Source organism: Chiloscyllium plagiosum, chromosome 39, assembly GCF_004010195.1.
Source record: "Chiloscyllium plagiosum isolate BGI_BamShark_2017 chromosome 39, ASM401019v2, whole genome shotgun sequence".
NCBI classification, from domain to species: domain Eukaryota; kingdom Metazoa; phylum Chordata; class Chondrichthyes; order Orectolobiformes; family Hemiscylliidae; genus Chiloscyllium; species Chiloscyllium plagiosum.
The window spans coordinates 15,253,017-15,266,085 of record NC_057748.1 but is presented as its reverse complement, the minus strand read 5'-3'; the positions used below and the strand labels follow the sequence as shown (position 1 = coordinate 15,266,085).

General features: G+C 41.5%; 1 long non-coding RNA gene across 1 annotated transcript; it reads left to right on the top strand.

The window, feature by feature from the left end:
* The first annotated feature begins 457 nt into the window (after positions 1-457).
* LOC122541981 lies at positions 458-12,717 on the top strand. Its single transcript, XR_006309734.1, has 4 exons — positions 458-960; positions 4,980-5,033; positions 9,874-9,990; positions 12,477-12,717. It is a non-coding gene; the product is annotated as an uncharacterized LOC122541981 (long non-coding RNA).
* The last annotated feature ends 352 nt before the right edge of the window (positions 12,718-13,069 follow it).

Sequence of the window (13,069 nt, the reverse complement as noted above, 5' to 3'; positions counted from 1 at the left end):
CCCTCCTATACCTTCCACCCTTCACCTTATATTTATGTCCCCTTGTAACACTCTGTTGTAGCCGGGGAAAAAGTTTCTGACTGTCTACTCTATCTATTCCTCTGGTCATCTTATAAACCTCTATCAAGTCACCCCTCATCCTTCGCCGTTCCAACGAGAAAAGGCCGAGAACTGTCAACCTATCCTCGTACGACTTCCTCTCCATTCCAGGCAACATCCTGGTAAATCTTTTCTGCACCCTCTCGAAAGCTTCCACATCTTTCCTAAAGTGAGGCGACCAGAACTGCACACAGTACTCCAACTGTGGCCTAACCAAAGTCCTGTACAGCTGCAACATCACTTCACGACTCTTGAATTCAATCCCTCTGCTAATGAACGATAATACTCCATAGGCCTTCTTACAAACTCTATCCACCTGAGTGGCAACCTTCAAAGATCTATGTACATAGACCCCAAGATCCCTCTGTTCCTCCACCTGACTAAGAACCCTACCATTAACCCTGTATTCCGCATTCTTATTTGTTCTTCACCCAATCACCCAAGAACAATCACCCAAGCCTAAACCCCATCCAACCCAGACTGAACGGGGCCTCAGCAGATCAGCTTCAATCAATATTCATACACAGAGATACTGGACATTCCACCTAATCATAATACATTAACACCTACTCTGAACTATCAGGACAACAATTGACTTCAAAAGGGAGCATCAGAAACACAATGGCAACACTGATTTGGGAGGAGGTAATGGGGCACACAGTCTGAATAATTGCTAGCCCTGATCTGGGAAAGAGAGAGAGAGAGAGCCTTTTTCAACAACAAACTCCTTCAGAAACAGTTCCCCCACAAGCTCTAGCCCCAACAAGCAGCTTTGGAACCAAAAATCACAGAGGCCAAGCCGAGAAGCTGAATCGGGAAGACAAAGCAAGAGCATCATCCCAACAAAGGACAACCGAGAGGGTAAGAAGCCAACTATCTGACACAGACCTGTTCCAAGCCAAGAGAACCGACGTGAGAACCTCACAGCAGCTGGACACTTTTAAAACTGTTTTCCCCAGTGATGAGCTGAAACTCCCAAGACACCCAAAGTTTCCAACCTAGCTAGCAGGGAAGGGAAAATGGTCGGTGACAGTGCAGGGACCCCCAAGGGTAGGAAGCCTGAAGAAAGAACCTGTGATTAAAACTGCTGTTTAGCTTTGAATAGTGTCTTAACCTCTGTTTAATTTGATGATGTGTCTAATTACTGTCCTCTGTACAATTGTATCGTTTTCACTGTTTTAGTACATTTTCCTTTTAGTTCTTGTATTGTACTTACCTTTTTGCAGTTAAATAAATACAGAGATATCTTCATCATGGACATCCTGTCCCCGTACATGTCCATCCATCATCCTCCCTCTCCGCAGAGATTCTTTTGCCCTGAAGCACCTGTCTACTTCCTTCTTCATTCCTCACTCCCTAAAAAAGTCCAGTGTCAGAACCAAGGATCTGAGGGTGATTTGAACCACCTAAAAATCAGCAAATTACTCATCACAAACCAGAAACCCTATACCCCTTCATTGCTTCCTTCTGACACACTCTCATTCTCTCTCACTATTCTCACTGAGCCACCCACACCTTCTCATAGTTTTTTTCAGTCTTGTACTCTCTCATTCTGAATACCATCACTCTCATTCTCTTTTTCACCTTCTCTAATTGATATTATTTCAACTTCTGTATTTGTGGGAAAGATTTCATGTCATGCAGTTTCAGATGCAAGTAGACTGTTTTATTGTGGTGCGAAATATGAATGGGTGTTTGTGGGTGCAAGCATAACTGTGTATCATTCTCTCTCCAATCCACCCACTCCCCACAATTTTGTGTGATCCAGAAGGCTCGCAGTTCCTGACCCTGTTCAGAGTTATCATCTCTCATTGATTTCACCTTTCTTTTCTTAGACTGCTTTTGCTCGTTATCCTCACCATACATTTCCAATAACACAGATGTCACACTGCAGACAGAGCCTCAACTCCAGAAGTGGATGACTTCTGTCTTGAGTGCTGCAGTGCTTGTGAATGTGCAACATACACCAAGCACAAAAGGAACAATTACTCATATCCGGTCTGTGTGACTCATGCCCGGATGTCAGTTCCTGTACTCACACAGGAAACAGTGCTTAAAAATAAATAATACACTCATAGCCAGTGCTGTGTGAGTCATGGCTAATTAATGTGAAACAAATATAGCATCCGGAATGGAACAGTTCCTCTGTTCTGTATTATTTGGTTAAAACAGTTGTTTGTGTCAGGTTCTGTACTTCAAGTTTCCTTTCTTTGTTCTTTTCACTCGTGTCCTTTATATACTTCCTTTCATACTCTCACTCCCCAAATATCCTTGCTGCTTAAATACAACACCGGGCTCATTGATTTATTCCTTTCATGGGATGTGTGTCACTGACAAGGCTGGCATTAGTTGCGCATCCCTATTTGATCTTGAAAGGGGTGGATCGCTAAGCCATTTCAGAGGGTAGCTGATCATTAACTACATGAATATAACAACAGTCATATAGCAAAAGAATCCTTTTCTTAAAGGACATTAGTGAACCTGATAGTTTGTTAGTCACTGAGACTAGCTTTCAATTCCAGATTTATCAGTTGAGTTCAATTTCCATTGAGTGGGATTTGAATATCACCCTAGCAGTGCTAGCCTTTGCTATTGGATTTGAACATCACCCTAGCAGTGCTAGCCTGAGCTATTTAGTGTCTTCTACAATCATTCATTCTTACCTTGAAATGAAAAGCTGTGAAACATCTCACCATTCTCAGGTTTCATACTCAACTACATCAATATGGCCCATTGAAGTCCAATTTTAGTTCCTTAGGGACTTGTTCTTTTGACATCTCAGAGCCCCACCCACTCACAGTAAAACATAAGACCATGCCATTGGGCCCATCAACATTCTTGAATGCTATCTCAACATTCAGCAAGCAGCAACTTTTATTTTTCCATACTTACACATTATTTTAAAAAGACCTTTTAATGTGTGTGCTTCAGCTTTGTTCAGTATGTTTTATTCAGTGTTTCTGCTCAGAAGACGGCATACTGTTTAGTTCTTTATAAAACCATAAAATAGAAAACAGAGGAGGCCATTCACCCTCTCAAGCCCGCTCCACTATTCAATAGGGTCATGGCTGATCCAAAACTCCTCACATTCACTTTCCTGCCTTTTCCCATAACCCTTGATTCCCCTAATGATTAAGAATCTACCTATTTCAGCCTTAAATCTACACAAGGACTTTACCCTCACTGCTGTCTGTGGCAAAGAGTTCTAAGACTCACACGCTCTGAGAGAAGAAATTCCTCCTCACCTCAGTCTTAAATTGGTGCCCCTTAATTCTAAGACTATGCTCTCTGGTCCTGGACCATTCCATGAAGTCAACATTCGCTTAGCATTTACCCTGTACTTAATTGTGTGATGAATTGCAGCAAGTTGTATTTGGATAGCACCTGAAGAAAGAAAGATCTGCATTTATATTGATCTCACTTTCTAGTATCATGATGGAAAAAGCTTCAAATACAATGCATAGAACTGCCCTCAGCAAAGAGTAAGCACATTCAATCACTTGGAAGAACAGTTCTTGTCAATTGCTGAATTGAAAAATAAGTTGCTGAAGATTTTGGTGGATTCAATGATGGTGCTGCAATTGAATGTCAATGGGAGATGGTTAGGTTTCCTTATGAAGGCGATTGGAAGAATTTACCTATTCTAATTATGTTAACATTATGTTAATATATAGTCAGTTCTTCTATAACGTGATGGTTGTGTTCTTGTGCAACCCCGCGTTATAGAAAAATCACACCTTAGAAACAGTCTTTAAAGTGTTGGTGCTATAATTGTGTTACAGCCAACACAAATTTTAAAAGTTCGCACTGTAGAAACAACGTCCCTAATTCGTCAATCACGTTATAGCGAATTTCCATTGATGAAATGCGCATTATAACAAGACAACCTGTAAATATAATTTTATTGCATTTCTGTCAGCTGTTTTTTGTACCATATGCAGCTAACACTAGGGAACTTGGAGAAATAAATATTAATGTCTTGAAAACAGTCCAAATTACAGACGAGGAAATGCTGGAAGTCTTAAAAAATATAAGGGTGGATAAATCTCCGGGACCTGATCAAGTGTATCCCATAACGTTGTGGAAGTTAGAAAAGAAATTGCAGGGCCCTTTACAGAGATATTTGCACCAGAACTTTCCAACAAGCACCAAGACATGGCTTGGCTGGTAGAGGGAAGGGCTATGCCTGTGAGATCCTTTATGCACGCCCGGACTCTCTGCCACACCGCACGCTGCACTCGAAACGGGGGGGACGAGATTGTCACACACCTCCTTCTGGAATGCGCCCACGCAGAAGAAGTCTGGAGACGAATGCAGTGGTGTTTGTCGAGGTTCATCCCGAGCAGCGCCGTGACGCGGGACTCCATGCTCTATGGTCTGTTCCCCGGGACGCACACCAAGACGAACATTAACTGTGCCTGGAGGATAATCAACTCGGTGAAAGACGCTCTTTGGTCTGTCCGAAACCTGTTGATCGTCCAGCTGAAGGAGTTGACCCCGACTGAGTGTTGCAGACTGGCACATTCCAAGGTCCAGGACAACGTGTTGAGAGACGCGCTGAAGCTTGGGGCAGCTGTGGGGAAAGACCACCGTGTAAGTTCTGCCTGCCTATAAAGAACAGGGGGCCCACTCAGAAATTGGGCCCCACTGACGCCTCAGCTAAATATCTGGATGGTCAATGTACAGACTTGTATATACGAATGATTAATTCTGACCTCTGTATATAAAGAAATGCAATGTGTGCATAAGAATGGCATGACCAATTGTATAGATATCAAAATAATTTTATGAATAAAGTATATTTTTGAAATAAAAAAAATGGTATCATCTAAAGCTAGGGGTGAGGTGTTGGAGATGACTAATGTGTGCTTTTATTTCAGAAAGGCTGTAAGAAGAAGCCTGTGAACTATAGATCTGTGAGTCTGTCTTCGGTGGTGAGTAATCTGTTGAAAGTGATTCTGAAAGATAAGATTTATATGCATTTGGAGAGGTAAGGACTGTTTAGGGATAGACAGCATTGCTTTGTGCATGGGAAATCACCATCTCACAAATTTGTTGAGTCTTTTGAGGACGTAACCAAAAATATTAAAGGCATAGAGGTCTTTGGCAAAGCCTTTGACAAGGTTACGCAAGGTAGACTAATTAGTAAAGTTAGATCACGTGGGATTCAGGGAGAGCTCGCCATCCACAGGGCAACCTTAATTATCCGAAAGACACGAGCGAGCAGTATTTTGTTCCGATAATCAAATGTTCAGATAACCGAATGTTCAGATAACCGAATGTTCAGATAATAAAGTTTACCCAAGCATTGGGACCTTGAGATCTTGTTCGGATAATCCAAAATTCGGATAATCAATGTTCGGATAACCGAGGTTGTTCTGTGTATACAGAATTGGTTTGACAATAGGAGACAGAGGGCTCGAATCCCGCCACAGCAGGTAATGGAATTTGAATTTGATAAAAATTTGGAATTAAGAGTCTAATGATGACCATGAATCCGTTATCAATTGTTGGAAAAAAACATCTGGTTCACTAATGTCTTTTGGGGAAGGAAAACTGCCATCCTCACCTGGTCTAGCCTACATGTGACTCCAGACCCACAGCATTGTGGCTGACTCTTAACTGCCCTCGAGGCAAATATACATGGGCAATAAAGGCTAGCCCAGCCAGCGACACCCTCACCCCGTGAATGAATAAAAAACATCTAGCACGGCCAATCCACCTACCCTGCACATCTTTGCACTGTGGGAGGAAACTGGAGCACCCAGAGGGAACCCACACAGATACGGAGAGAATGTGCAAACTCCAACCAAACAGTTGCCCAAGGCTGGAATCAAACCCGGGTCCCTGGCGCTATGAGGCAGCAGTGCTAACCACTGAGCCACCATGCTGCCCAATTAAGCCAAAGACAGACAACCAGGCCTTGTCCAGGATTTGAATCCAGGACTTCTCTTGTGTCTGGAGTGTACAATCCCCAAAGCAAGAATCATACCCCTAGACCAATGAGCTTTTGCCATAAAAGTGGTGGTGAGCTGCCTGCCTTCTTGAATCACTGGAGTCCACCTGCTGGGGGTTGACCCACAATGCTGTTGGAGGGAAATTCCAGGATTTTGACCCAGTGACAGTGAAAGAACAGCAATGTATTTCCAGGGAATCAATTGTGCTCGTAACGTGGTTAACTTACACTGGCTAAAAATGACACATTCATACACAGGCACCCATTCACTGCATATGTTTAAACAGTGCACTCTTTTTTGGAATTAACCAGAATCTTAGAGAGCCTGTAGTTCCTCAAAGCTTTGTCCTTTTAACTTTGCCTATGCAGAGTCGACTTAAAAACTGTTTAATAAATGTTGGCTACCAGGCAAGATTCCCTTGCTGTCCTCCAAAAGAGTTATTGGATGTGTTACATTCACAAATAAAGGAAGAGAGCACTTCAGTTTAAAATCCTTTTCACAACACAGTTGACAATGTAACAGTCCCTCAGTACTGCACCTTTATTTTTGCATATCATAGTATCCCTACAGTGCGAAAGAGACCATTTGGCCCATCTAGTCTTCACTGACCCTCTGAAGAGCATCCCACCCAGACCCAGCTCCCTGCTCTAACCCCACATTTACCATGGCTAATCAGCCTAACCTGTACATCCCTGGACAGAACAGGGTAACTTAGCATGGCCAATTCACCTAACCTACACATCTTTAGCCTCTGAGAGGAAACCAGAGCACCCAAAGGAAACCCACGCAGACACGGGGAAAACATGCAAATTCCTCACAGTTGCCTGAGGCTCGAATCAAACCTGGGTCACTATACCTGTGAGGCAGCAGTACTAACCACTGAGTCACCATGCCACCCTGCATTGTGCCTGTATAGGTCACTGCATTGAGACTGAACTCACAAATTCTGACTCAGGGATGTTATTCACTGAGCCATGACTGGAACTTGTTATGGTTCGCGTGTGGAATAAACTTCCTGAGGAAGTCGTGGACATGGGCACAGTTAAAGACCCTGAGGACACATGAATTGGAAAGATTTGGAGGGATATGGGCCAGGAGCAGGCAGGCAGAACTAGTTTAGTTTGGGATTTTGTTCGGTATGGACTGGTTGAACGGAAGGGTCTGTTTCTATGCTATATGATTCTATGGTATGTTCCAAAGATGTTCATGAGATAGCACTTCCATGAAAGCAGCCCTTGAAGTAGCTTTGAATTGTACTACATTGTTGCCTGTTAGAATGCTGCTTTATCTTGTACATGAGGGAGTGAATGTACAATTGGATTAAGAGATGAGAAATTATGGTAAATTCCATAAGCTTGGTTGTGGGTATAGGGTGGGGGTAGGGGGTGAACTGCCAGTCTCTTCCCCTTTACTCCACTAGTTGCCCTCATGCTCAAAATCTCCTTCTGAAACTTAGAGGGAACACTGCGCACAAGATTATTAATTAATCCCTTAACACTGCAGAAGACCAAACCTAAGATTACCTGTACTCAAGTTAGTTCCTCAATCTATTTTGTGTAATGGCAAATCTTTAATAAAAGATACCCTGAATACAGCCTCATGTAGCAGAATAATTCTGCATAAAGGAAAGATCAGTCAAACTGAACCAAAACATTTACTTAAATATACTGAAATTTCATAAAAGCTAATCTTCTATTTTAGCTCTGCTGGATGATGTCCGATGTTCTCTGTTGACTTAAGTCCAAATGTTCTTGTTATTAATGTGCATAACTCAACAAGGATAGTGATCAGATACACGTTTCTTTGGTGCTACCTTAGTAATATCATTGACTCAAAGATCATTTCAGTTGCCTCTGCTGCACTCAACAGAACCTGTCTCTTCACTTGAAAGCTCTCTGTAATACCATGTCTCCAATGGTGCCATTTGTCATGTCCAAACCAATATGTTGTTTTCCCTTCACTATGACCAACTCACAACTGAGTCACTAAATCTGCACTGACATAGCCAGCATTGCTACAGCTTCTTTGCCTGGTCCTCTGACAGCACGTTCAGACACAACATGCACCATTAACATCTCTGAACAGTTTCCACCATAAACAGTTCAAGTTTCTCTTATTATCTGAGCAAGTACACAGAGGGTGTCATGCAAAGATCATTCAGCCTCATCTTGAATCTGCTGAGTAGCTCCTCAAACTTCTCGCTGAGCTCACAACCATTTGTACACACACCTGGAATTCAGCAACCAGAGTATTCTTGCTAATGTTGTTTGCCCAGTTTATACCTGGATTAAGATCACTCAGGATTACAGTTAAGTAAGCAGAATAGTTAGTCTAAACAAATCTGGAATAAAACTACAACCAACCAAAGTTTCTGCTACTAATTGCTATCCGATGGCTCTCCCTTCAAAATGGTCATCTATAGACAGGGTCTGTGTAAAGCTTCATAACATTCAATGGTCTCTTGATACTCACTGTCTGATTCAATGTATGAAGACAGGTGACATTGTCTTTGTGTAGAATTGTGTGGAATGAGTACCTTCAGTAGAGAAGGAAAGCAAAAAATTTAAATGCCTTCATAGAGTAAGTTACTGAGAATTGAGTAGAAACATGAACTACATTTTAAACACACAGAAGGGTTGAAAGGCAGAAAAGATCACACTTAGAATAACTGCTTAATACCTCAGCTGGAGTAATATACCCAACTTTGTGTAATGTACTTTAGGAAGGATGTGAAGGCATTGAGAGGGCGCAGAAGAGATTTGGGCAAGTAGATCTAGGGATGAAATAAAAAGGGTAAATGTAAGGATGTTTTGACATAGTTGTACATTGCATTAGTTGGGCCATATCTGTAGCATGTACAATGTTTGTCCTTCGAGTTAGGAAAGGATGTAAGTGCCTTTGAAATAGTTCAGTGAAGATTCGCTTGACTCATACTAGGATGGGAATGTTATATGATGAGGAAATGTTGGATCAATATCCATTGCAGTTTAGAAGACTGCTGGCATGGGTTTGATGGGCCTAATAGCCTCCTTGTGCACCACAACTCATTCTATAATTCAATTATTCCATTCTCATTGATTTATCTCAAAGTAAATCAATCACAATGGATTCCAACAATTGTTGTTAAGAACCTAAAGGAACTTGACAGGGTGGATTCTGAAAGGACGATTTTTCTTCATGAGATAAACCAGAACTAGGGAACATAGTTTAAAAATAAAGGGTGTCTAATTTTGTTGGAGATAAGGAGATCTTTTTCTCCAGGTCTTTGGAACTTTCTTCACTCAGAGTGGTGGAGATGGGGTCATTGAATATTTTTAAGGTAGAGAAAGATAGAATTGTTGGTTGACAAGGGAGTCTGAGGGTATTCATGATAAAATGTGGAGTTAAGGCCACAATGAGACCAGTTAGATTTTATTAAATGACAGAACAGGCAAAAGAGGCTTCATGACCTAATCCAGCTCTTAATTTGTTGTTGGATCAAGGGACTTCAGATATATGGATTGGAAAATGTAGGGTTGTTCTCCTTAGAGAGAAAAATATAGAGAGGGGTTTGATTGAGATGTTTAAAATCAAAAGGGGTCTCGACAGTGTGGAAAGATTGGTAGAAAAGTTGAATACCAGAAAAATCTGATTTAAAGGTGATTGGAGAAAAAGTTTAAAGGTGAGAAAGAACTGGAAAAAACTGCAGATGCTGGAAATCTGAAACAAAAAAAGAAATTTCTGGAAGATTTCTGCGGGTCTGGCAGCATCTGTGAAGAGAACTGTTCTGAAGAAGGGTCACTAAATGTGAAATATTAACTCTGATTTCTCTCCACAGCTACTGCCATATTTAAAGATGATATGAGGAAAAACTATTTAATACAGCCAACGATTAAAATCTGCAAAGTCCTGCATGAAAGAGGGTTGGAGAAGCATTCAATCAAGACTTTCAAAAGTGAGTTAGATTGGAGTATCTGAAGGAAACAGGGACTTGCATGCTCTTGCGGACAGTTGGCATGGGTTCAAATGAACAAACAGCCCTGTTGTGTGCCATAACCATTCTATAATTCCATGGTTCTTATCTCAGTCAGAATGGATTCCAGCAATTGTTGGTAGATTAGTAAACAGATTTCTGCTTAACACATTTAAAAAGTTCAGTTCATACCAGATAAGCAGCAAACCAACCATAACAGGATTACCAAATCACTTCTTGAACAGTGTGTACTTCACTTCTGTTCCATAATTTAAAAGGGCATTATCGTCAGAGTATGTGCTGATTTGCAGAATGACGATGGACCTTGTACACACTGTACCAGAGATGGTTGACACAATGTTTTGATATTGTTGATCACATAATACAACAACATTATAACACTACTGCCATCAGTGCATCATTACAGCACTTCAGTGTTGAAGACAGAATATAGGATATACTGAAACAATTTTTCTGTATACAAAGGATGACAAATTGTAATTGTCAGCTGCGATTTGGCGAATAGCACTCTCAACTTTGTGTCAGACAACTATTCAAGTTCCCCTATTCAAGACTTAAGCACATAATTGAGACTCTCTCATGCAGAATGAAGGGGACAGTACATTGTCAAAGGTGCTCACTTTCCAATATATCATTAAACTGAAGCTCAGTCTATCCACTTAGTTAAAAATCATACAACTCCAGGTTATAGTCCAACAAGTTTATTTGGAAGTACGAGCTTTCAGAGCGCTGCTCCTTCATCAGACAGCTGTGGAGCAGGATCATAAGACACAGAATTTATTGCAAAAGATTACACTGTCATGCAACTAAAGCAATATATTGAACAAACCTAGATTACTGTTAAGTTTTTCATCTTTTAGAATGGATTGTGGGTTTCAGTTCATTAATATGTAAATCCCAGAACTTCTTTTAAGTCATCGAGAATGTGACTTAAAAGAAGTTCTGGGATTTATATGTTAATGAATTGAAACCTGCAACCCATTGTAAAAGATGAAAAACTTAACAGTAATCTAGGTTTGTTCAATAATTTGCCTCAGTTGCATGACAGTGTAATCTTTTGCTATAAATTCTGTGTCATACAATTCTGCTCCACAGCTACCCAAATATCAAGGAGTATTGGAGGCTGAGGGGTGACCTTATAGAGGTTTATAAAGTCATGAGAGGCATGGATAGTATGAATAGACAAAGTCTCTTCCCTGGGGTGGGAGAGTCCAGAACTAGAGGGCATAGGCTTAGGGTGACAGGAGAAAGATATAAAAGAGACCTAAGGGGCAACTTTTTCACACAGAGGGTGGTACATGTATAGAATGAGCTGCCAGAGAAAATAGTGGAGGTTAGTCCAATTGCAACATTTAAAAGGCATCTGGATGGGTATATGAATAGGAAGGGTTTGGAGGGATATGGTCTGGGTGCTGGCAGGTTGGACTAGATTAGGTTGGGATATCTGGTTGGAACGAAGGGTCGTTTCCGTGCTGTGTATCTCTATGACTCTCTGACTGTGAGACTCAAGAAAAGCAGGTGAATTCTCCAGATGGTCAAGCCAATGTTTATTCCTCAACCAGCATCACGAAAAATGATGATTTTCAAATTGATGCTTCATAGAATCCCTATAATGCAAAAAGAGGCCATTTAGCCCATTGAATCTGCACTAACCCTCTGAAAAGCATCCCAGCTAGACCCAGCTCCCCACCCTATTCTGCCTTTCCCATGGCTAATCCATCTAACGTACGCATCCCTGGACACTACACTCAATTTAGCATGGCCAATCCACCTAACCACCTAACCTAACATCTTAAGTCTGTGGAAGAAAACCAGAGCACCCAGAGGAAATCCATAAAGACACAAGTAATGTGCAAACTCTATACAGACCATTGCCCAAGGCTGGAATGAAACTCAGGTCCCAGGTGCTGTGAGGCAGTAGTGCTAACTACTGAGCCAATATGCCCCCACAGAATGGCTCACAGTTCTCTAACCAGGACTTTGTAAAGCTGATAGCATGATTTTTACCCCTTACATTCTATTCAACTTTATATAAAGCCTAATGTTCACTTGTCTTTTTGATCATTTTTTTGTATCTGTGCATGACACATTAGTGGTTTATGTAGCTGGAACTCCAGGTCTTTTTGGACTTCCACTATTGGGTAAAAACAATGACTGCAGATGCTGGAAACCAGAGATTAGAGTGGTGCTGGAAAAGCACAGCAGTTCAGACAGCATCCGAGGAGCAGTAAAATCGACGTTTTGGGCAAAAGACCTTCAAGAGGAATACAGGCAGAGGGCCTGAAGGGTGGAGAGATAAATGAGAGGAGGGCTTCCACTGTTTCCAGTTCTTAACTGTTTGGGTCCAATGTGGATGATGTCAGATTTTCCTGCATTAAACCATTTGCAATCATTTTTCCCAATCACTTAAGCTATTAATGTCTCTGTAATTTTACACTTCCGTCTAGATTGCTTTCCCACCTTGACCAATGGCACTGAGAGAGAATTGCAGACCTCTTACAACCATCTAGGCCAAGAACAAACCGAAGAAATTTAGGCTGGATGTATTCTATATAGCCCAGAATTATACCAAACCATTAATTACACATTCACTGAGCTACGTTTTACATTAGATACATACTATGTATAAAATAGGATGCATAAAATAGGCCATTCAACCCTACAGTCCATGTTGGTATGTCATTTGTGCTTCACTCAACCGTCCTCCCATCTTTCCTTACTTAATGCTATCATGGTGATAATTTCAAGTTATTATGGTCCACATTGGGACTAACAACATAGGCAAGGGTTGGATGGAGGACCTGTTTGGGGATTAATGAGTACTAGGAGCAAAATTAAGGAACTGGTCCTCAAAGGTCATAATCTTTGGATTACTGCCTGAGCCACGTGCAAATTGGCTTAGGGACAAGAAAATTAGGGAAGTAAACGCGTCGCTCAGGGAATGGTGTGGGAAAGAGGGGTTCCATTTCATTGGACATTGGCATCAGTTTTGGAAGTGGTGGTGGTGGTGGAGGATGGGGGGGGGGGGGTGGGGGGGTGG